The sequence below is a fragment of the Gorilla gorilla genome, chromosome 1, assembly GCF_029281585.2.
Source record: "Gorilla gorilla gorilla isolate KB3781 chromosome 1, NHGRI_mGorGor1-v2.1_pri, whole genome shotgun sequence".
Lineage (NCBI taxonomy): Eukaryota > Metazoa > Chordata > Mammalia > Primates > Hominidae > Gorilla > Gorilla gorilla.
The window spans coordinates 15,605,393-15,627,848 of NC_073224.2; the positions used below are offsets into that span (position 1 = coordinate 15,605,393).

Sequence of the window (22,456 nt, forward strand, 5' to 3'; positions counted from 1 at the left end):
ATGTAGTAATAATAGAAATAAAGTGCACAATATATGTAATGCACTTGAGTCATCCTGAAATTATTCCCTCACTCCCAGTCTGTGGAAAAATTGTCTTCCACACATTCACTCTGTTTTTTGGTAGAGGCAGGGTCTTAATATATTGCCCAGGCTGATCTCAAACTCCTGGCCTCAAGTAATATACCTCTCTCAGCCTCCCAAAGTGCTGAGATTACAGGCATAAGCCACCACCCTCAACCAAGACTTTCTTAAACCAAATAAAAATTAAGTGAGATTACTTGAGCCCAGGTGGTCAAGGCTGCAGTGAGCCTGATTGCACCACGACTCCAGCCTAGGTGACAGAATGAGACTGTCTCAAAAAATAAAATAAAATAAAATAAAATACAAATTAACCCTTTATGACATTGCCAGTAACTTTCCCTCCTAAGTGTTCCCCACAAGTCTTTGAATTCTGTTTAATTTTCACATAACGTTTAAGACATTTAAGAACTTACGTCTGTCTGTGTCATCCCTTTATGTCAAAAGATGTCTTTTTGTCACTTCCAGCTGGATCTACCATGAAAGACTTCTGAATCCAGGAAGAGAGACTGACTGGGCAACATGTTATTCAGGTACAAAAAGATTTGGACTGTAACTTAAAAATGATCAAATAATAGTGCATGCATCAGCAATGGGAAGCTCTTCTGGAGAGTGAGAGAAGCTTCCAGTTAAGGTGACATTGAAGCCAAGTCCTGAAAGATGAGGAAGAGTTGTATGAGAGTGGGGAGGGAAGGGGGAGGTGGAGGGATGGGGAATGGGCCGGGATGGGATAGCGCAAACTGCCCGGGAAGGGAAACCAGCACTGTACAGACCTGAACAACGAAGATGGCATATTTTGTTCAGGGAATGGTGAATTAAGTGTGGCAGGAATGCTTTGTAGACACAGTAATTTGCTTGTATGGAATTTTGCCTGAGAGACCTCATTGCAGTTTCTGATTTTTTGATGTCATCATCCATCACTGTCCTTGTCAAATAGTTTGGACTAGGTATAAAGATCACAATAACCCCAAGCATAATATTTCGTTAATTCTCACAGAATCACAGGTAGGTGCCACAGTTATCCCCATTTTATGAATGGAGTGATGAAGCCTTAGGAATAATGAATGATTTGCCCAAGCTCACCTGGATATTAAGACTGAGTCAGATGTTGGGTTTGGTCTGAGTTTAATGTTTGCTTTGCTCATGAGCACCACATATTGCCTCTCCTATGCAGTTAAGCAGGTAGGTGACAGAAAAGCCCATGTTTGTCTCTACTCACACACTTCCGACTGAATGTATGTATGGAGTTTCTACACCAAATTCTTCAGTGCTCTGGATATTAACTGGGTATCCCATGACTTTATTCTGACACTACCTGGAGTTAGCACAGACCCCACAAGTTAGGGGCTCAGTCCCACGAGGCCATCCTCACTTCAGATGCCAATGGCAAGTCCTAAGTTGTCACCGTACTTTTGACCAACCTGTTACCAATCGGGGGTTCCCATAACTGTCTTCTTGGGTTTAATAATTTGCTAGAACAGTTTACGGAACTCAGAAAAACAGTTTATTTTCTTTTTTTCTGAGAGAGAGGGTCTTATTTTGTTGCCCAGGCTGGTGTGCAATGGTGCAGTCATAGGTCATTGCAGCCTTGATTGTCTGGGCTCCAGTGGTTCTCCCACCTCAGCCTCCCTAGTAGCTGAGACTACATGCCTGCACCACCACATCTGGCTAGTTTATTTTTTGTATAGATGGGGTCTTGTTGTGTTGGCCAGGCTGGCCACAAATTCCTGTTCTCAAGTGATCCTCCCACCTCAGCCTCTGAAAGTGCTGGGATTACAGATGTGAGCCACCACATCTGGCCAGTTCATTTCTTATTACTGGTTCATTGTGAAGGATACATCTCAGAAACAGTCAATGAAAGAGACGTGCATGCTGGATGCAGTGGCTCATGCCTGTAATCTCAGCACTTTGGGAGGCCAAGGTGGGAGGATCGCTTAAACTCAAGAGTTTGAGACCAGCCTGGGCAACATGGTGAAAACCTGTATCTATAAAAAATTAAAAAATAGTAATAACCGGTGTGGTGGTGTGCACCTAGAGTTCCAACTACTAGGGAAGCTGAGATGAGAGGATACCTTGAGCTGGGGACTGGGGAGGCTTAGGTTACAGTAAGCTGAGATTGTGCCACTGCACTCTAGCTTGGACAAAAGATCCTGATCCTGTCTCAAAAAAAAGAAAGATACCCAGGGCAAGTTAAGTTCGGAGGGGCACAGAGCTCCCATGCCCTCTGTTGAACATGCGACCCTCCCAGCATCTCCTGTGTCCAGCAACCCTGAAAGCTCTGCAAACCCCATTCAGGGTGTTTATGGAGGCTTTATTATGCAAGCATGATTGATAAAATCTTTGGCTGTTGGTGATTAAGTCAGTCTCCAGCCCCTCTTCCTCCTGGAGTTCAGTGCATGAGGCTGAAAGTTCCAAGCCTCTTACCATGTGGTTGCATGGTAATCAGCCCTCCTCTTGAAGAAATTTAGGAGCTTGCAGTCACCCAGTCATCTCAACAACATCCCCAAATGCATTCTTACCATGCTGGAGATCCCAGAGTTCTTAGAGGCTCTTGTGTTAGAAACCTGGGACCAAGACCAAATATTAAAACAAAAGATGTTCCTGTCACATCTATCACTGAGGTCTTTGTAAGAGCTTTAGAAGCTCTGTGCCACGAACCAGGGACAGAGATTAAATATATATTTCTTTTCTTTTTTTTTGAGACAGAATCTCCTGTGTCATCCAGGCTGGAGTGCAGTGATGTGATCATAGCTCACTATAGCTTTGGCCTCCTGAGATCAAGCAATCCTCCCATCTCAACCTCCCAAGTAGCTAGGACTACACATGCATGTCACCCATGCCCAGCTCATTTTTGTAGAGTCAGAGTTTCGCCATGGTGGCCAGGTTGGCCATGTTGGCCAGATGGGGTCTTCTTTTGTTGCCCAGGCTGGCCACAAATTCCTGGGCTCGAGTGATCCTCCCACCTCGTCCTTGTAGAGATGAGATTGAGTTATGTCGTCCAGGCTGATCTCAAACTCCTGGGCTAAATCGATCGTCTCACCTCAGCCTCTCAAGGAGCTGGGACTACAGGCGCATACCACCATGTCGGGCTAATATTTATTTTTATTTTTTTCTAGAGGTGGGGGTCTCACTGTGTTTTTCATGCTAGTTTCAAACTTCGGGCCTCAAGTGTTCCTCCTGCCTTGACCTCCCAAAGTGTTGGGATTCTGGGTGGGAGCCACCATGCCCAGCAATCACAAGGGTCTTTATAAAAGAAAGAGAGTAGGAGATTCAGAATTGGAGCAGGAGATGTGGTGATGAAAGCAGAGGTAAGAGAGGGAGATTTGAAGATGCTTCACCTCTGGCTTTGAAGATGGAGTCACGGGCCATGATCCAAGGAATGGGGGTGGCTTCTAGAAGCTGGAAAAGCCAAGGGAACATATTAGAGTCTCCAGAAGGAATGCAGCCCTGCTGACACCTTGACTTTAGCCTTAATAGACCTAGTTTGGGTTTCTGGCCCCTAGAACTGTAAGATGGTAGATTTGTGGTGTTTTAAGCCACTAAATGTAGGAGGCTGCAAACTATGTTGCAGCAGCAAGAAGAAATGAACATTAAGCCAGGCATGATGGCTCATGCCGGTAATCCCAGCACTTTAGGAATTTAGGCAGGAGGATCACTTGAGGCCAGGAGTTCAAGACCAGTCTGGGCAACATAGTGAGACCTTGTCTCTACAAAACATGAAAAAATTGGCCAGGCGTAGTGGCTCAATGCCTGTAATTCCAGCACTTTGGGAGGCCGAAGCGGGCAGATTACCTGAGGTCAGGAGTTCGAGACCAGCCTGGCCAACATTGTGAAACCCCGGCTCTACTAAAAATACAAAAATTAGCTGGGCGTGGTGGCACGCACCTGTAATCCCAGCTACTTGGAAGGCTGAGGCAGGAGAATCACTTGAATCTGGGAGGTGGAGGTTGCAGTGAGCCCGGATCGCACCGTTACACTACAGCCTGGGCAAGAAGAGTGAAACTCTGTCTCAAAATAAAATAAAATAAAATACTAAAAAAATTTAGCAAGGCATGGTGGCATGAACCTGGAGTCCCAGGTACTCGGGAGGCTGAGGTGGGAGGATCGCTTGAGCCTGGAAATTTGAGGTTGCAGTGAGCTGTGATTTCGCCACTGCACTCCAGCCTTGGTGACAGTGAGATCTTGAAAAAAGAAAGAAGAAAGTAAAGAAAGAAGAAATGAGCATGGTGGGCATGGGGACAGATGGCAATGTTAAACAGAATGGTCACGGGTGGCCTCCTAAGTGAAAATTGAGTAAAGATTTGAAGGAGGGGAAGGAGGTGGCCAAGGTGCTGAGGGAAGAGGATTGTAGGCAGAAACGATAGAATAAAGTGTCTGAGGTGTGTCTGAGGCTCTGGAAGGAGGCCCATGGAGCAGATGGAGAGAGGAAGAGAATTAGGGGAGGGAGCCAGGGAGTTGCTGGGTGGGGATCAGTACAGATCACATAAGCCCTGGGAGGTTATTGGTGGGGCTTTGGCTTTTACTCTGACTCAGATGGGAACTGCGGGAGGGTTCTGAGCAGAGAGGCGACATGATCTGTCTCCCGATTTAAAAGCATTCTCTGGCTGCTGAGTTGAGAAAGACTGTGGGAAGATGTGATAGAAGCATGGGGGGCCAAGCTTTGGCAACACCCAGGTGGGAGATGATGGTGGTCCTGACCAGGGTCGTGGTGGTGTTGAGAGATGGACAGAGGGGAGAAGTAGGGGAGGAGGCCAGGGAGTTGCTGGGTGGGGATCTTTAGTAGATGTCGAAGACAATCAACAGGATTTCCTGACAGACTGGATATGGGGTGTGAGAGAAGGCAGGGGTCAAGGTTGAGTTTGATTGTTACTGAAATTATTAAGTAATTTTTAAAAACACTACTGCCTTTCCAAATCCTACCAAGTATGGGATGCTAGATTAAAGAAATCTCTTCAGGCTCATTGCAATGGCTCATGCCTGTAGTCCCCCAGCTGTTTGGTAAGCAGAGGTGCGAGTATCTTTTAAGGGCAGGTGTTCAAGACCAGCCTGAACAACACAGCAAGATCTGTTCTTTACAAAAATATTTTTCAAAATTAAATAAATGTAGCTAGGCATGGTGATGTGTACTTGTAGTTTCAGCTACTCAGGAGGCTGAAGTGGGCAGATCTCTTGAGGTCAGGAGTTTGAGGCCAGCTTGGGCAACATAGCAAGACCCCTCACTCTACAAAAAAATTAAAAAAATAACCAGGCATGGTGACACTCAACTGTACTACCAGCTACTGGGGAGTTGAGGCAGGAAGATGGCTTGAGCCGAGGAGGTCGAGGCTGCAGCGAGCTGTAAATGCACAGCTGCACTCCAGTCTGGGTAACAGAGCAGTACCTGTCTCACAATACAGATAAAAATACAAGTAAAATAATATCTCAAGTCAGAGCCTTTTGGCTCTGCAGCCCTTGCAACCCCTCAGCCGTGCAGTGGGGTTTGCGTCGCTGGGAATGAGGAGACCCCTGCCCGGTGTTGTTGCCTGACTAATCAGTGTTTTAAAACATACATTAATCGGGGTGGGCGCGGTGGCTCACACCTGTAATCCCAGCACTTAGGGAGACCCAGGCGGGTGGATCACCTGAGGTCAAGAGTTCAAGACCAGCCTTGCCATCATGGTGAAACTCCTTCTCTACTAAGAAAATACAATAATTAGCTGGACATGGTAGTGGACGCCTGTGATCCCAGCTACTTGGGAGGCTGAGGTAGGAGAATTGCTTGAACCTGCGGGGCGGAGGTTGCAATGAGCTGAGATTGAGCCACTTCACTCCAGCCTGGGCAAAAGAACAAGACTGTGTCTCAAAGAAAAAAAAAAGTATTATATCAACATGTAATGGTTTTATTATTATGTAATGAATATTAAATATTTTTAAAATCTTATATCAACATGTAATGGCTTTAATGTGTGATGAATAATATTTAAAAAATTGTGTCTTATTTTCTAGTTTTAATATAATTATCTGCAGAAAGAAATAGTCTTAGAGATCTTCAATAAAGTTAAAAAATGTAAAGGGATGTTAGACCCAAAAAGATTGAGAATTTCTAGTTTAGAAATATTCAGAGTAAGCCACATACAACTTGCTACTTGAACTATTTTTTTTCGTTGTTTTTTATTTTAGGAGATGGGGTCTCACCCTGTCACCCAGGCTTGAGTACAGTAGTGCTATCACAGCTCACTGCAGCCTTGAACTCCTGGGCTAAGGATCCTCCTACCTGAGCCTCCTGAGTAGCTAGGACTGTAGGTATACATGACGATACTTGGCTAATTTTTAAATTGTTTTGTAGCCATGGGGTCTCACTTTGTTGGCCAGGCTGGTGTCAAACTAATGGCCTCAAGTGACCCTTCCACCCCTGCCTCCCATCCTAGAGGTATGTGCCACCACAAGGAGCACTTGTTCAATTTTCTAAAGAAAAAATTTCTAAAGTAAGGCTGTGGGATGATGGCAGGAAGATAAAAGAAAAACAGAAGAATAAGTTAAAATGACTTATTCACACATATTCTTTTGACTAAAAGAAGAACTTTTGGTATATACATTCCTTACAAACAAAAGGCAGATAAACAATGTTGTATAGGAACTTCAACACACACTGTAAAATATTCCCACTTTGCTGACATAAGTTATGGAAATTTCGTGGTTTGAGTGTCGCTACCACTATTTTGCTTCTCTGATGATTTTTATCAACTTCCTCATCTGTTAACTTCTCTCCAAGGTATGTCATGTCACGACATACTGCCGCTGCACGAACATGGCCAGCGTCTTCCTATTAAACATGTACAATGCTTTCCTAGTTTCTCTTTTTACTCTCTGTCTTTGTGTTTTGCATTTTCCTTACTTTTATTGTCAGAAACTGCAGAAAGTCAGTCGTACTAATTTATCACGATTTGCTTTATTAATTTATACTTTGCTTATATGGAATTTTGCCCAACAGACCTCATTACAATTTCTAACCTGTTTTATTTTGTTTTTTTTTCTGAGACAGGGTCTCCCTCTGTTGTCCAAGGCTGGAGGGTAGTAGTGCTATCGCAGCTGACTGCAGCCTGAACCTTCCAGGCTGAAGCGATCCTCCCATCTCAACCTCCCACGTGGCTGAGACTACAGGTGCTTGCCACTATGCCCAACTAATATTTGGAATTTTCGTATACGTGGATTCCAGAGGGGTGACAGCGAAACGTGAGTAAGCATGGATTTTGGTATGTGCAGAGATGGGGGGCTGGAACTAATTCTGTATACTGAGGGACGGCGACTGTATATGTTTTTACAATTACGCTGTAGGATACATACTGTTGCATAGCCTTGAAAATAATAATTTTTAATTGAGTGGAATAATAATAATATTGCTAAAAGTAGCAGCTGGCCAGGTGTGGTGGCTCACACTGGTAATCGCAACGCTTTGGGAGGCTGAGGCAGGAGGATGGCTTGAGGCCAAGAGTTTGCGATAGGCCTTGGAAACAAAGGGGGAGTCACCATCCCTACAGAAAAATACATGAATTAGCCTAGTGTGGTGGCATGTTCCTGTAGTCCCAGCTACTTGGGAGGCTGAGGTGGGAGGATCACTTGAGCCCAGGGAGGCTGAGACTGCAGTGAGTCATGATCAGGCCTCTGCACTCCAGCCTGGGTGACAGAGTGAGACCCTGTCTCAAAACAACAAAAAAGTAGCAGCTAACATCAACTGATCTTTTATACCAGGTGCCTATTGATATCATAGTTTAATTTCTTAGAACTGTTTCTTATTTCACTTACCAACTCTGTCTTCAGTTACTCCCGGATTTTTACTGTGTTTGTACAGATGACCTTTTGTTTAGATTGAATTGTCTCCCCAGAAGTAAGATTACTGTGAGACATGGTGAATGGACATTCTCATTACCCTTGATGTAAATTGACAGGGTTTTGGGTGCCTCCCAGCTATAATCTTAGCACTTTGGGAGGCTAAGAGAGGAGGATTGCTTGAGGCCAAGAGTTGGAGGAGGCAGTATGGCAGTATGGTGAGACCGTGTCTCCATTATTTTAAAAAATTGACAGGCTTTACCCGGGAAGGCTTATACACAATTTAAACACCCCTCATAGTATAAGAAAGTGCCCATTTCACTGCACCTTTGCCAGCAACAGGGTATTATAATTTAGTAAGTCATTTTTTGTTTGATTATTTTAAATAGATAAAAGACCTCATGTTACTTTACTTGTCACATTTCAACATCTTTCCTTAGCTTATTAGCTCTATCTCTTTTCTGTCTGTAAATGGTTGTTGTTGTTTTGTTCTTTGAGACAGGGTCTTGCTCTGTCACCAGGCTAGACTGTAGTGGCATAATCATGCCTCGCTGCAGCCTTGACCTCCCAGGCTCAAACTTCAGCATTCCGAGTAGCTGGGACTACAAGTGTGCACCACCACTCCCAGCTAACCTTCTTCTTTTTTTGGATAGAGACAGGGTCTCACTGTGTTGTCCAGACCGGTCTCTAGCTCCTGGCCTTAAGCAATCCTCCTGCATTAGCTTCTCAAATTGCTGGAATTTCAGGCATGAGCCACCATGCCTGGCCTGGGCTAGTCCTGTATTCTCTAGAGTTCTCTTTACTTTGTGCTAGCCAATCTCTCATTATGCTGTTCACCTGTTACAATGAATAATTCTCCGTATTAAATTTTACCACTTTAAACTTTTGAGTGGTTTATGCTTCCTGATTGGACTCTGACTAATATGTTAGGAAGGGTCCCAGGAGATAAACCCACACAGATGGGATTTGGGCATAGGTTTGGTTTCCCAGGGGGCAGTGCTGAGCTCTTTGCCAGTGGGAAATGGGATGCTGGTGATTTCCAGGAAGTGACCTCACAATGACTCAAGCTACCACTTACTGTTGATTGTGACGAAATGCCAGCTGAGGCACACGCCTTGGGAGCTAAGTGGTTGCTGCCCTTGACCACTATGAAGACTGGTGTGGGAAGGGTCGCTTTGGATGCACTTGAGCAGGGGTCCCCAACCCCTGAGCCATGGAGCTGTAAGGAGCCACACAGCAGGAGGTGAGTGGTGTCGAGTGAGGGAGTGAGGGAAGCTTCGTCTGTATTTACAGCCACTCCCGTTTGCTCACATTCCCGCCTGAGCTCCACCTTCTCAGATCAGCAGCAGCATTAGATTCTCATAGGAGAACGCACCCTGTTGTGAACCGTGCATGTGAGGGATCTAGGTTGCGCTGTCCTTATGAGAATCTAATACCTATTGATCTGTCACTTTCTCCCATCACGCTCAGGTGGGACCATCCAGTTGCAGGAAAAGAAGCTTAACACGCCCACTGATTCTACATTATGGTGAGTTCTATAATTATTTTATTATATATTACAGTGTAATAATGGAAGTGAAGTGCCTAATGAATGTAAATGTGCTTCAATCTTTTGGCCCAGCTCCTACCTCCCGGCAGCCTCTCCAGGCCCAGAACTCTCTCCAGTCAGCCTCTACAGACCAAGCTCATGACTCCCAATGGCCTATTTAGGCCCATACCCTACCTCACGGCAGTCTCCGCAGATGAGCCTACTGCCTCACAACAGCCTCCACAGGCACAGCTCCATCGTTACAATGGCCTCTTTAGACCCAGCTCCTGCCTCCCAGCCTTCTCTCCAGGCCCTGAACTTTCTCCGTAAGTTCAGGTAGCTGGGACTGTAGGTATACATGATGATACTTGGCTAATTTTTAAATTGTTTTGTAGACATGGGGGTCTCACTTTGTTGGCCAGGCTGGTGTCAAACTAATGGCCTCAAGTGACCCTTCCACCCCTGCCTCCCATCCTAGAGGTATGTGTCACCACAAGGAGCACTTGTTCAATTTTCTAAAGAAAAAATTTCTAAAGTAAGGCTGTGGGATGATGGCAGGAAGATAAAAGAAAAACAGAAGAATAAGTTAAAATGACTTATTCACACATATTCTTTTGACAGCAAGAAGAACTTTTAGTATATACATTCCTTACAAACAAACCAAAGGCAGATAAACAATGTTGTATAGGAACTTCAACACACACTGTACAATATTCCCACTTTGCTGACATAAGTTATGGAAATTTCGTGGTTTACTTGAGTGTCGCTACCAGTATTTTGCTTCTCTGATGATTTTTATCAACTTCCTCATCTGTTAACTTCTCCGGTAGGTATGTCATGTCACGACATACTGCCGCTGCATGAACATGCCCAGTGTCTTCCTATTAAACATGTAGAATGCTTTCCTAATTTCTCTTTTTACTCTCTGTCTTTGTGTTTTGCATTTTCCTTACTTTTATTGTCAGAAACTGCAGAAAGTCAGTCGTACTAATTTATCACGATTTGCTTTATTAATTTATACTTTGCTTATATGGAATTTTGCCCAACAGACCTCATTACAATTTCTAACCTGTTTTATTTTGTTTTTTTTTTCTGAGACAGGGTCTCCCTCTGTTGTCCAAGGCTGGAGGGTAGTAGTGCTATCGCAGCTGACTGCAGCCTGAACCTTCCAGGCTGAAGCGATCCTCCCATCTCAACCTCCCACGTGGCTGAGACTACAGGTGCTTGCCACTATGCCCAACTAATATTTGGAATTTTCGTATACGTGGATTCCAGAGGGGTGACAGCGAAACGTGAGTAAGCATGGATTTTGGTATATGCAGAGATGGGGGGCTGGAACTAATTCTGTATACTGAGGGACGGCGACTGTATATGTTTTTACAGTTACGCTGTAGGATACATACTGTTGCATAGCCTTGAAAATAATAATTTTTAATTGAGTGGAATAATAATAATATTGCTAAAAGTAGCAGCTGGCCAGGTGTGGTGGCTCACACTGGTAATCGCAACACTTTGGGAGGCTGAGGCAGGAGGATGGCTTGAGGCCAAGAGTTTGCGATAGGCCTTGGAAACAAAGGGGGAGTCACCATCCCTACAGAAAAATACATGAATTAGCCTAGTGTGGTGGCATGTTCCTGTAGTCCCAGCTACTTGGGAGGCTGAGGTGGGAGGATCACTTGAGCCCAGGGAGGCTGAGACTGCAGTGAGTCATGATCAGGCCTCTGCACTCCAGCCTGGGTGACAGAGTGAGACCCTGTCTCAAAACAACAAAAAAGTAGCAGCTAACATCAACTGACCTTTTATACCAGGTGCCTATTGATATCATAGTTTAATTTCTTAGAACTGTTTCTTATTTCACTTACCAACTCTGTCTTCAGTTACTCCCAGATTTTTACTGTGTTTGTACAGATGACCTTTTGTTTAGATTGAATTGTCTCCCCAGAAGTAAGATTACTGTGAGTCATGGTGAATGGACATTCTCATTACCCTTGATGTAAATTGACAGGGTTTTGGGTGCCTCCCAGCTATAATCTTAGCACTTCGGGAGGCTAAGAGAGGAGGATTGCTTGAGGCCAAGAGTTGGAGGAGGCAGTATGGCAGTATGGTGAGACCGTGTCTCCATTATTTTAAAAAATTGACAGGCTTTACCCGGGAAGGCTTATACACAATTTAAACACCCCTCATAGTATAAGAAAGTGCCCATTTCACTGCACCTTTGCCAGCAACAGGGTATTATAATTTAGTAAGTCATTTTTTGTTTGATTATTTTAAATAGATAAAAGACCTCATGTTACTTTACTTGTCACATTTCAACATCTTTCCTTAGCTTATTAGCTCTATCTCTTTTCTGTCTGTAAATGGTTGTTGTTGTTTTGTTCTTTGAGACAGGGTCTTGCTCTGTCACCAGGCTGGACTGTAGTGGCATAATCATGCCTCGCTGCAGCCTTGACCTCCCAGGCTCAAACTTCAGCATTCCGAGTAGCTGGGACTACAAGTGTGCACCACCACTCCCAGCTAACCTTTGTCTTTTTTTGGATAGAGACAGGGTCTCACTGTGTTGTCCAGACCGGTCTCTAGCTCCTGGCCTTAAGCAATCCTCCTGCATTAGCTTCTCAAATTGCTGGAATTTCAGGCATGAGCCACCATGCCTGGCCTGGGCTAGTCCTGTATTCTCTAGAGTTCTCTTTACTTTGTGCTAGCCAATCTCTCATTATGCTGTTCACCTGTTACAATGAATAATTCTCCGTATTAAATTTTACCACTTTAAACTTTTGAGTGGTTTATGCTTCCTGATTGGACTCTGACTAATATGTTAGGAAGGGTCCCAGGAGATAAACCCACACAGATGGGATTTGGGCATAGGTTTGGTTTCCCAGGGGGCAGTGCTGAGCTCTTTGCCAGTGGGAAATGGGATGCTGGTGATTTCCAGGAAGTGACCTCACAATGACTCAAGCTACCACTTACTGTTGATTGTGACGAAATGCCAGCTGAGGCACACGCCTTGGGAGCTAAGTGGTTGCTGCCCTTGACCACTATGAAGACTGGTGTGGGAAGGGTCGCTTTGGATGCACTTGAGCAGGGGTCCCCAACCCCTGAGCCATGGAGCCGTAAGGAGCCACACAGCAGGAGGTGAGTGGTGTCGAGTGAGGGAGTGAGGGAAGCTTCGTCTGTATTTACAGCCACTCCCGTTTGCTCACATTCCCGCCTGAGCTCCACCTTCTCAGATCAGCAGCAGCATTAGATTCTCATAGGAGAACGCACCCTGTTGTGAACCGTGCATGTGAGGGATCTAGGTTGCGCTGTCCTTATGAGAATCTAATACCTATTGATCTGTCACTTTCTCCCATCACGCTCAGGTGGGACCATCCAGTTGCAGGAAAAGAAGCTTAACACGCCCACTGATTCTACATTATGGTGAGTTCTATAATTATTTTATTATATATTACAGTGTAATAATGGAAGTGAAGTGCCTAATGAATGTAAATGTGCTTCAATCTTTTGGCCCAGCTCCTACCTCCCGGCAGCCTCTCCAGGCCCAGAACTCTCTCCAGTCAGCCTCTACAGACCAAGCTCATGACTCACAATGGCCTATTTAGGCCCATACCCTACCTCACGGCAGTCTCCGCAGATGAGCCTACTGCCTCACAACAGCCTCCACAGGCACAGCTCCTCCTGCCTCCCAGTGGCCTCTTTTGGCCCAGCCCAGCTCATGCCTCCCGGCGGCCTTCCCAGGCCCCGCTTTTGACTTTCGGTGGCCTCTGCAGGCCTTGACAAGGCCCGGCCTCCTGCCTCCCGAAGACCTGCACAGGCCCAGCCTCTGCCTCACAGCGGACTCTCCACGCCCAGCTAGCTCTCGCCTCACTGCGGCCTCCCGAGTCCAAAGCTCCTGCCTCTCGGCCGCTTCGGCAGGCCCAGCTCCCGCCTGCCAGTGGCCTCTTCAGGCCCGTGGTGCTCATTCCTCACAACAGCCTTTCCAGGCCCCGTTTTTCCCTTGCGGCGGCCTCTCCGGGCCGAGAACATCCTCAAGTCGGCCTCTCCAGACCCACTTGCACCCTCCGGGCGTCCTCTCCGGGCCCAGCTCCTCTTCCTGGCTGCATCTCCAGGCCCGACTCCTGCCTCTCAACGACCTCTTTGGACTCATTGGCTACCCATCTCCTGGCGGCCTTGGTCGGCCAACAGCTTCCTCAAGCCAAGCTCCCCAGGCCCAGGTCAGGCCTCACGGTGGCCTCTCCAGGATGAACTGCTGCCCTCCGATGGCATCTGCAGGCCCCAAATGGTCTCCGGTCGGTGGGCTCCTCCACGCCAAGCTTGGGCCTCCCGGCGACCTCTGCAGGCCCAAGTTGTCCTGAAGTCGGCATCTCCCGGCCCTGCCTCCCAGCAAGTAAGCAAGCTCTTTTGGCTCAACTCCTGCCCAGCTCCCAACCGCCTTTGTAGGCCCCGAACTTTCTCCAGCCAAGTTCTTCGGGCCTCATTCCAGCCGCCTGGTGGCCTGTACGGGCCCGGCACTGGTTGGAGAACAGCCTCTGCAGGCCCCGCTCTTGCCTCCCAGGGGCCTCTCCAGGCCCACCTCTTGCCCCCACGGCGGCCTCCCGGGGCCAAGTCCCTGCCTGCCTCCCAGCAGCCCGCGTGCGGCCCAGCTCCTCCCTCACGGTGGCCTGTTGATGCCCAACTCATGCCTCTGGCACCCTGCCCAGAGGCATGAGCCCCTGCCTCACACTAGCTCCTCCCACGCTGAGAGAGGTCAGTGTGAGCCCTTGCCTCACTCCGGCCCCTCCCACGCTGAGAGAGGTCAGGGTGAGCCCTTGCCTCACACCGGCCCCTCCCAGGCTGACAGAGGTCAGCCTGAGCCCCTTGCCCCACACCGGCCCCTCCCAGGCTGACAGAGGTCAGCCTGAGCCCCTTGCCCCACTCCGGCCCCTCCCAGGCTGACAGAGGTCAGCCTGAGCCCCTTGCCTCATACCGGCCCCTCCCAGGCTGACAGAGGTCAGCCTGAGCCCCTAGCCTCACACCGGCCCCTCCCATGCTGACAGAGGTCAGCGGGAGCCCCTTGCCTCACACCGGCCCCTCCCACGCTGAGAGAGGTCAGGGTGAGCCCTTGCCTCACACCGGCCCCTCCCACGCTGAGAGAGGTCAGCCTGAGCCCCTTGCCTCACACCGGCCCCTCCCAGGCTGACAGAGGTCAGCCTGAGCCCCTTGCCCCACACCGGCCCCTCCCACACTGACAGAGGTCAGCCTGAGCCCCTTGCCCCACTCCGGCCCCTCCCAGGCTGACAGAGGTCAGCCTGAGCCCCTTGCCTCATACCGGCCCCTCCCAGGCTGACAGAGGTCAGCCTGAGCCCCTAGCCTCACACCAGCCCCTCCCATGCTGACAGAGGTCAGCGGGAGCCCCTTGCCTCACACCGGCCCCTCCCAGGCTGACAGAGGTCAGCCTGAGCCCCTAGCCTCACACCGGCCCCTCCCAGGCTGACAGAGGTCAGCGGGAGCCCCTTGCCTCACACCGGCCCCTCCCATGCTGAGAGAGGTCAGTGTGAGCCCTTGCCTCACACCGGCCCCTCCCACGCTGAGAGAGGTCAGTGTGAGTCCCTTGCCTCACACCGGTCCCTCCCACGCTGAGAGACGTCAGTGTGAGCCCTTGCCTCACACCGGCCCCTCCCACGCTGAGAGAGGTCAGTGTGAGCCCTTGCCTCACACCGGCCCCTCCCACGCTGAGAGACGTCAGTGTGAGCCCTTGCCTCACACCGGCCCCTCCCACGCTGACAGAGGTCAACCGGAGCCCCTTGCCTCACACCGGCCCCTCCCACGCTGAGAGAGGTCATTGTGAGCCCTTGCCTCACACCGGCCCCTCCCACGCTGAGAGAGGTCAGCGTGAGCCCCTTGCCTCACACCGGCCCCTCCCACGCTGAGAGAGGTCAGTGTGAGCCCTTGCCTCACACCGGCCCCTCCCACGCTGAGAGAGGTCAGTGTGAGCCCCTTGCCTCACACCGGCCCCTCCCACGCTGAGAGAGGTCAGTGTGAGCCCTTGCCTCACACCAGCCCCTCCCACGCTGAGAGAGGTCAGTGTGAGCCCCTGCCTCAGCAGGCCACCATGAGGGAGGAGCAGGGTCGCACGCGGCCTGTTGGGAGGCAGGCAGGGACTTGGGCCTGGGCGGTCGCGGTGGGGCGAGAGCTGGGCCTGGAGACACCCCTGGGAGGCAACAGCGGGGCCTGCAGACTTTCTTCTCCAGCCGGAGCTGGGACTGTTCAGGCTACTGGAGGCGGGATGTGGGCCTGAGCCCTTGGTTGCAGAAACTTCGGGGTCTACAAACGCCGGCGGGAGCTGAGCCAAAAGAGCTTGTTTGCTGGGAGGCTGGATCTGGGCTGGGAGATGCAGCCAGGAGGAACACCTGTGCCTGCAGAGGCCGCCATGCGGGAGGCAGAGGCCGGGCCTCCTCAAGTCGGCCTCTCCAGACCCACTTGCAGCCTCCCGGCATCCTCTCCGGGCCCAGCTCTTCCTCCCAGCTGCGTCTCCAGGCCCGACTCTGGCCTCCCAACAACGTCTTTGGACTCAGCTCCTGCCCAGCTCCCAGCGGCCCTGGTAGGCCCACAACTTCCCGAAGCCAAGCTCCCCAGGCCTAGCTCAGGCCTCACGGTGGCCTCTCCAGGCTCAGGTCCTGCCCTCCGATGGCATCTGCAGGCCCTAAACGGCCTCCGGTCGGTGGGCTCCTCTAGGCCCAGCTTGGGCCTCCCGGCGGCCTCTGCAGGCCCAAATCGTCCTGAAGTCGGCCTGGAATTGGGCCTGGAAGAGCAGCAAGTCGGCCTCCCCGGACCCAGCTCCGTCCTCTCGGCGGCCTCTCCAGGTGCAAAACTTCCTCGAGTCAGCCTCTCCAGGCCCACCTCCTCCTGCCTCCCAGTGGCCTCTTTCAGCCCAGCCCAGCTTATGGCTCTCGGCGGCCTTCCCAGGCCCCGCTTTTGACTTTTGGCGGCGTCTTCAGGCCCAGAACTTGACCTCCAGTGGGCCTTTGCAGGCCCAGCCTCCTGCCTCTCGAAGGCCTGCACGGGCCCGGCCTCGGCCTCGGCCTCACAGCGGACTCTCCACGCCCAGCTAGCTCTCGCCTCACTGCGGCCTCCCCAGTCCAAAGCTCCTGCCTTTCGGCCACTTTGGCAGGTCCAGCTCCTGCCTGCCAGTGGCCTCTTTAGGCCCAGCTCATTCCTCACAACGGCCTTCCCAGGCCCCGTTTTTCCCTTCCGGCAGCCTCTTGGCCTCTAATTTGTTTATCTTTCATGTATATATCCCAAAATATGGAATTTTGGAATATTTCCACCATTATATAAGTATTTTGGTAGGTAATTTATTTGGAGTGAGTTTCTGCACCATGCCCGAATTTTTTATTTTATTTTCCATATTATTTGGTATTAAACAGGTTTAATGATTGTCATGGCAACTTTTTGGCACAATGAAAAATATCGTCCGTGATCAACGTGTTCTGTTCTGGGGAAGGGGGCAAAGGCAGGGTGAATCACTTTCTTAAAAAGTATAGCTCAAGTTGGGAGTGCAGAGGGAATGGGGAGAAAACCCTCCCGCTGCCTGTGTCGAAGTGCAGGAGCCCCCACCCCCATACTCACCTGAGTCCAGCCCCTCTGGGGAAAGAAGAGGTGCATGAACTCCCCCTAGTCCACAGGCGCCTCCCTGTGGCCCAAGGCCCTCTTCACACTCCATCTTGTAGCCCCAGCAGGAGCTATTTTCCCGAAAGTGAAAAGCACTGAAGGTCCCACAATTCATGGTACGTACAGGGGCTCGGAGGAGGGAAACTGCCCAGCTTTCCCCCGGCACAGCTGCAGGGGTAGGGGGTATAGATAAGAGGAGCAGGCCTTGGCCAGGCGTGGTGGCTCACGCCTGTAATCCCAGCACTTTGGGAGGGGGAGGCAGGTGGATCACGATGTCAGGAGATCAAAATCAGCCTGGCCAAGATGATGAAGCCCCGTCTGTACTAAAAACACAAAAATTAGCCGGACGTGGTAGCGTGCACCTGTAATCCTAGCTACCCGGAAGGCTGAGGCAGGAGAATGGCGTGAACCCGGCGGGAAGAGGTTGCTGTGAGCCAAGATCGCACCACTGCACTCCAGCCTGGGCGACAGAGCAAGACTCGGTCTCAAAAAAAAAAAAAAAAGAGGCAGGCCTTATTCTGTCCCAAACTGAAAGGATTAAATGGCTTTACCTGGGAGAAGATAACCATCCTGCCCTCCATTGCTACCCCCACATACTGTCCATGTTCTCAGGGGGTACTGTGAGTCCTGGGATCTTCTTTGGGGTCGCCCACCTGTCTGTGGTAGTTATGGAGACCCCCAGGTGTTGAGGCAGGGCTGGGGTGTCCCCTTCCAACCAGGCTGTCAAGGCCCCAACTCTGGGGCAGAGGCAGTGGCAGGGCAGCCAGGGTTGCGCCAGAGCCTGAGCAGGGTGAGGTGGGGTCAGGCAGGGCTGGGAGTCAGTGCAGGGGCAGCAGCAGTGGACTCGCTATGCACACATCTTCTTCTCCAAGGTTTGTGTGCAGAACATCCTGCCCATGCTGCCCCAGCAGCTTCAGTTGGCACCTGCCCCAGTCCAGCCTCTGGGAACCATGCAGCAGCTCCCAGCGGCCCTGCACCCACCACCAGCATCCGTTTCACCTGCAGTTGAAGATCCGTGAGGTGCCCAGAAGATCATGCAGTCAGCAGTCCCACGGAGCAGCCCGTGAGGCTGAGGCTCCTCCCACTGGACCGCCCCCCAACTGGCACCACTGCTGCCCCTGCCCCTACTCTCAGCCTCACGTGACTCTCGGGCAGAGGCAGTGGTGGGAGAGCCAGGGCAGCGTCAAGAGTCTGAGCCAGGTGAGGTCCGGTCAGGACCTCCACGGGGCTGGGAGTCAGGGCAGGGGCATAACAAACCTTGGAGGGGAAGATGTGTGCATAGTGGGCCTGGAGGGCGGCTGTGGCCTAGTGGACAGGAAGAAGCAGTGGGCCTGGAAGAGCTGCATGATCAGGGCCGGCACTGGTCCAGGGCGCGTGCAGTGAAGAGGACAGCGCCTCCTAGGTCTCCGGTTCCCTGAGCCTGTCCTTGGCTTCTCCACCTGTACAGGCAAAGGGGAAGCTGTCCCCATCACACATGGCACACTTGGGGGTGTTGGGCTTTGGGCTGCAGCTGGAGCGTCTTCTCATCTTGCATCTGGGCGTGGGGGGGTCCTCCAGTGTGGGATCCATGTCCGTGGGGTTCCCTCTGCCCCGACCCCGAAAGCCCAGTCAGTTTCTCTTCAGGCTCTGCCCCCCGGGTGGCTCAGCCCAGCTCCTGCCTAGGAAAGCCTTAGTGTTGGGAGGGACCCTGATGACTGAGGAGCCTGGTAGCTCCAGGTCACCCACACTTTCAGGTCTCTTGCACCAGAAGGTGGCAGTATCCATTGGGAGGAAACAGATCGCCTTGGAAGGCATCCCTGGGCCCCCATCCCCAGGGGTAGGGGCCGTAGGGGGCCCGCTCTGCTGCCTTGACCAGACTCCTGGGCTTTGAAGGCTCCTGGGCCCAGTAAGAAGGAGGTGGGTGCCAAGGTTGAGGAGGAAGCATCCGAGTATGTGTAGGAGGAGGACAGGGTGGGACCATAGACTTTGCCAAAAGCTGCAGGTGGATCGGGGGACCCTGGGGGCTCAGGATCCAGCAAGGGGCGGCGGGAGTAAAGGAGGAAGGAATGACAGGTGCAAATACCTTCCAACCCAAGCCCTTGTTGCGCTCTGGCTCCTCCCCAGAGTTGTCCCCACTCTCAGTCGGTCACCCACTCCTTGAACTTGAGGTCAGTGTCAGTGGTGCTAAAGCCATCATCAGCAATGACATCATCACCCCCTCCTCCTCATGGATAACCGTGTGCTCGTCGTCACTAGCTATGTCCTCACTGGCCATGTGCTGGGAATGAGCAGCTCAGGTGGGCAGCAGCAGGGCTGCCCACTGGTCACCTCACTCACCAGGGGCTGCAAAGTGGCCTGGAGCTCCATACTGAGTAGAAGGCTTTGGGCCAGAGTGTGATGCAGTGCCAGACACCACCTGTGTCAGTTCCTGTAGTGCCTGATGGTCTATTTCCCTGCCATCCAGGCTGTGTACCCCTCTGTGGGAGACGGCTTGGGCCAGGCTGAGCCGGGTTCCCTGACTGTGTGCAGCCGTTCTGCCCCACAGAAGCTGCTCCTTGGTATCCGAGCTCTGGAGTGTTTGGGCTACAACTGACAGGAGTTCAGAGGACACACCAGGGGCAGTGGCAGTGCCCGTCTCTGATATGCTCCGCTCCCACGAGCCCTTGTTACACTCCTGCTAGCCCCTGGCTTGTGGGCTTGGCCTCTGAGCTGGACTTCTTTCGGTCCTTGTTGCAAGTGGGCCACCTTCACCTGGAAGGTCAGGTCATGGTATTTCTGCGTCTCATTGGGCCCCAGGGTGTACCACCGCTCTCTCAGCATCTGGCTGACGGTCCGGATATCCTGGTTGGAGTGACCCTTGTGCGCCCTGCCAGGGCCTGGTGCCGCTTGCTGAAGATCATGACCGCCATTCATGGGCCACCGGATGTGGTCCTTGTCCCATTTGTTGAGGCTGCATCCATCCTTCTCAGAAGATGAGTCCTGTTCCTTGCGCAGGGCACTGAGGGACTGGGCCTGACATCATCTGAGTGGTAGAGGCAACTGGGTGTCAGGAGACATGATGGAGAGGAAAGCATCATCATGGTCATTCTCTGTCTCACTGTCCAGCAGGGACTCCCCCGCGGGGCCCAGGGCTCCTCCTCCATGGTGGGAGGTGAGCTTTTACCAGGTTCCACCACCCCCAAAGTGTGTGGGGTTGCGGGCCCTGGGCTTTCAGGGCAGGTGGCTCCAGGGGGCCGCCCAGGGTCAACACTCCCCGTCCCACCTGAGGGACGCTCATGAGCAACAGCTGCCAACTTGGCAGGTTGTTTTCTCTGGTTGGAGGCCACTGAGTGACTGGCAGGTTGCTGGGCCTCGTGTGGCTGCAGGGAGGGGTCAGGAAGGGGATGGAGTACCAGGGGAACACGGCCACAGAGTGACCTTCCACATTCCTCCACACGAACATGCTGATGCCACGGGAGGCCTCACTGAACGCAGGCCTGGGGGCCGAGTACTTGGTCCGGGCAGGGGGTTCCTGGCAGGGGCTCACACCTCCTCACCCCCTCCTCAGCCAAGGTGGCTTGGGCCCAGAGAAGGGGGGGTTGGAGAGGAGCAGAAGGCCAGGCCTCAAGTTTTGTTTTTTTTGTTTTGTTTTTTGTTTTTGAAATGTAGTTTGACTCTTGTCACCCAGGCTGGAGTGCAGTGGCACGATCTCAGTGGCCTTCATACCTGGCTAATTTTTTGTATTTTTACTGGAGGTGGGGTTTTGCCATGTTGGCCAGGCTGGTCTTGACCTCCCGTCCTCAGGTGATCCACCCACCTCGGCCTCCCAAAATGGGATTACAGGCATGAGCCACCACTCCCAACTTCATTCATTTTTACTTGAAAAACTCCATTAAGCATTTTTTTAAGGTAGACCTAGTGGTCCTGAATGCCCTCAGCTTTGTTTGTCGAGGAAACACGTTATTTCTTCTTTCTTTCTGAAGGACAGCTTTGTCAGACATAGTATTAGTTGCTGGCAGTTTTTTTCTTTCAGCACTTTGAATGTATTATTCGATTCTGTCCTGACCTGCAAAGTTTCTTTAACTTTTGACTATTTGATTATATTGTGACTTGGTGAGTATCTATTTGGTTTCAACCTCTTTAGGAATCTTTAAGCTTCATGGATTTAGATGTCTAAATCTTTCCCATGATTTAGGCAGTTTTCAGCCATTCTTTAAATAAGCTTTCTTTTCCTTTCTCTACTTTCCTTCTCAAACTCCCATAACCTGACAATGGTTTGCCTAATGGTGTCTTGTTGGCTTTCTTTTCTCTGTCTCTTTTTTTTTCTTTTCTTTTCTTTTTTTTTTTTCTTTTTGGACACAGAGTCGTGCTCTGTCACCCAGGCTAGAGTGCAATCTGTGGTCTCGGCTCACATTGCACTCCAACCTCCGCCTCCTGGGTTCAAGCGATTCTCCTGCCTCAGCCTCCCAAGTAGCTGGGACTACAGGTGTGTGCCACCACACCCAGCTAATTTTTGTATTTTTAGTAGAGATGGGGTTTTGTCATGTTGGCCAGGCTGGTCTTGAACTCCTGACCTCTTAATCTGCCTGCCTCGGCCTCCCAAAGTGTTGGGATTACAGGCTTGAGCCACCACGCCCAGCCTTCTTTTCTCTTTCTTATTCTTTTTTTCTTTGTCCTCTGACTGGATAATTTCAGAAGATCTATATTCAAGTTTACAGATTCTCTCTCCTGTTGAAGTTTACTGTTGTGTTATATCACCCAGTCTGGTCTTGAACTCCTGGGCTCAAGCGATCCTCCCACCTTGGCCTCCCAAAGTGCTGAGTTTACAAGCATGAGCCACTGCATCCAGTCAGTCCCAGCACTTTGGGAAGCTGAGGTGGGAGGATCACTTGAGCTCAGGAGTTTGAGACCTGCCTGGGCAACATACTGAGAACTTGTCTCTATATTAAAAAAAAAAAAAAAGTCTTTGGGAGGCCAAAGCGGGAGGATCACCTGAGGTCAGGAGTTCGAGACCAGCCTGGCCAACATGGCGAAACCCCATCTCTACTAAAAATACAAAAATTAGCCAGGTGTGGTGGCATATGCCTGTAGTGGTGGTGCATGCCTGTAGTCCCAGCTACTCAAGAGGCTGAGGCAGGAGAATCACTTGAACTGGGAGATGGAGGTTGCAGTGAGCTGAGATCGCACCAGTGCACTCCAGCCTGGGCAACAGAGTGAGACTCCATCTTATAAAAGGAAAAAAGAAAGAAAAGAAAAATTCCATATCTGAGTGTTTACTCCTGAGTTTTTGAGATTGTTATTAAGATCGTGCTCTACTGTGATGATTTGGGTTTGTTTGATAATCAGAAAAAAGCGTATTCTTTTGGGTGTTCAGCCACACTGCTTTGGTGTCACAACGGCTCATTGGTTTCACAGCTGCAGGACAAGTTCGAGCATCTTAAA

The 22,456-nt window shown here is 50.7% G+C and overlaps 1 long non-coding RNA gene and 1 pseudogene across 16 annotated transcripts in view; one reads left to right on the forward strand and one right to left on the reverse strand.

Annotated features, from left to right (window-relative positions):
- The window catches only part of LOC129529254 (uncharacterized), a 51,643-nt gene extending 34,821 nt beyond the window's left edge, over positions 1–16,822 (forward strand). For 5 of the 16 annotated variants that reach the window (XR_010134194.1, XR_010134204.1, XR_010134201.1 and 2 more), the window contains 8 exons: positions 547–611; positions 6,238–6,360; positions 7,100–7,290; positions 9,355–9,412; positions 9,506–9,738; positions 10,514–12,541; positions 12,769–12,826; positions 12,920–16,822. This is a non-coding gene — a long non-coding RNA (uncharacterized lncRNA). Of the gene's footprint in view, positions 1–546; positions 612–6,237; positions 6,361–7,099; positions 7,295–8,927; positions 9,128–9,354; positions 9,413–9,505; positions 9,765–10,513; positions 12,542–12,768; positions 12,827–12,919 lie in introns of all 16 variants that reach the window. The other 11 variants (XR_010134189.1, XR_010134191.1, XR_010134205.1 and 8 more) reach the window with 9 other exon arrangements.
- A 1,842-nt stretch (positions 16,823–18,664) lies between these two features.
- Positions 18,665–20,504, reverse strand: LOC129534733 (protein capicua homolog; annotated as a pseudogene).
- Positions 20,505–22,456: the final 1,952 nt, after the last annotated feature.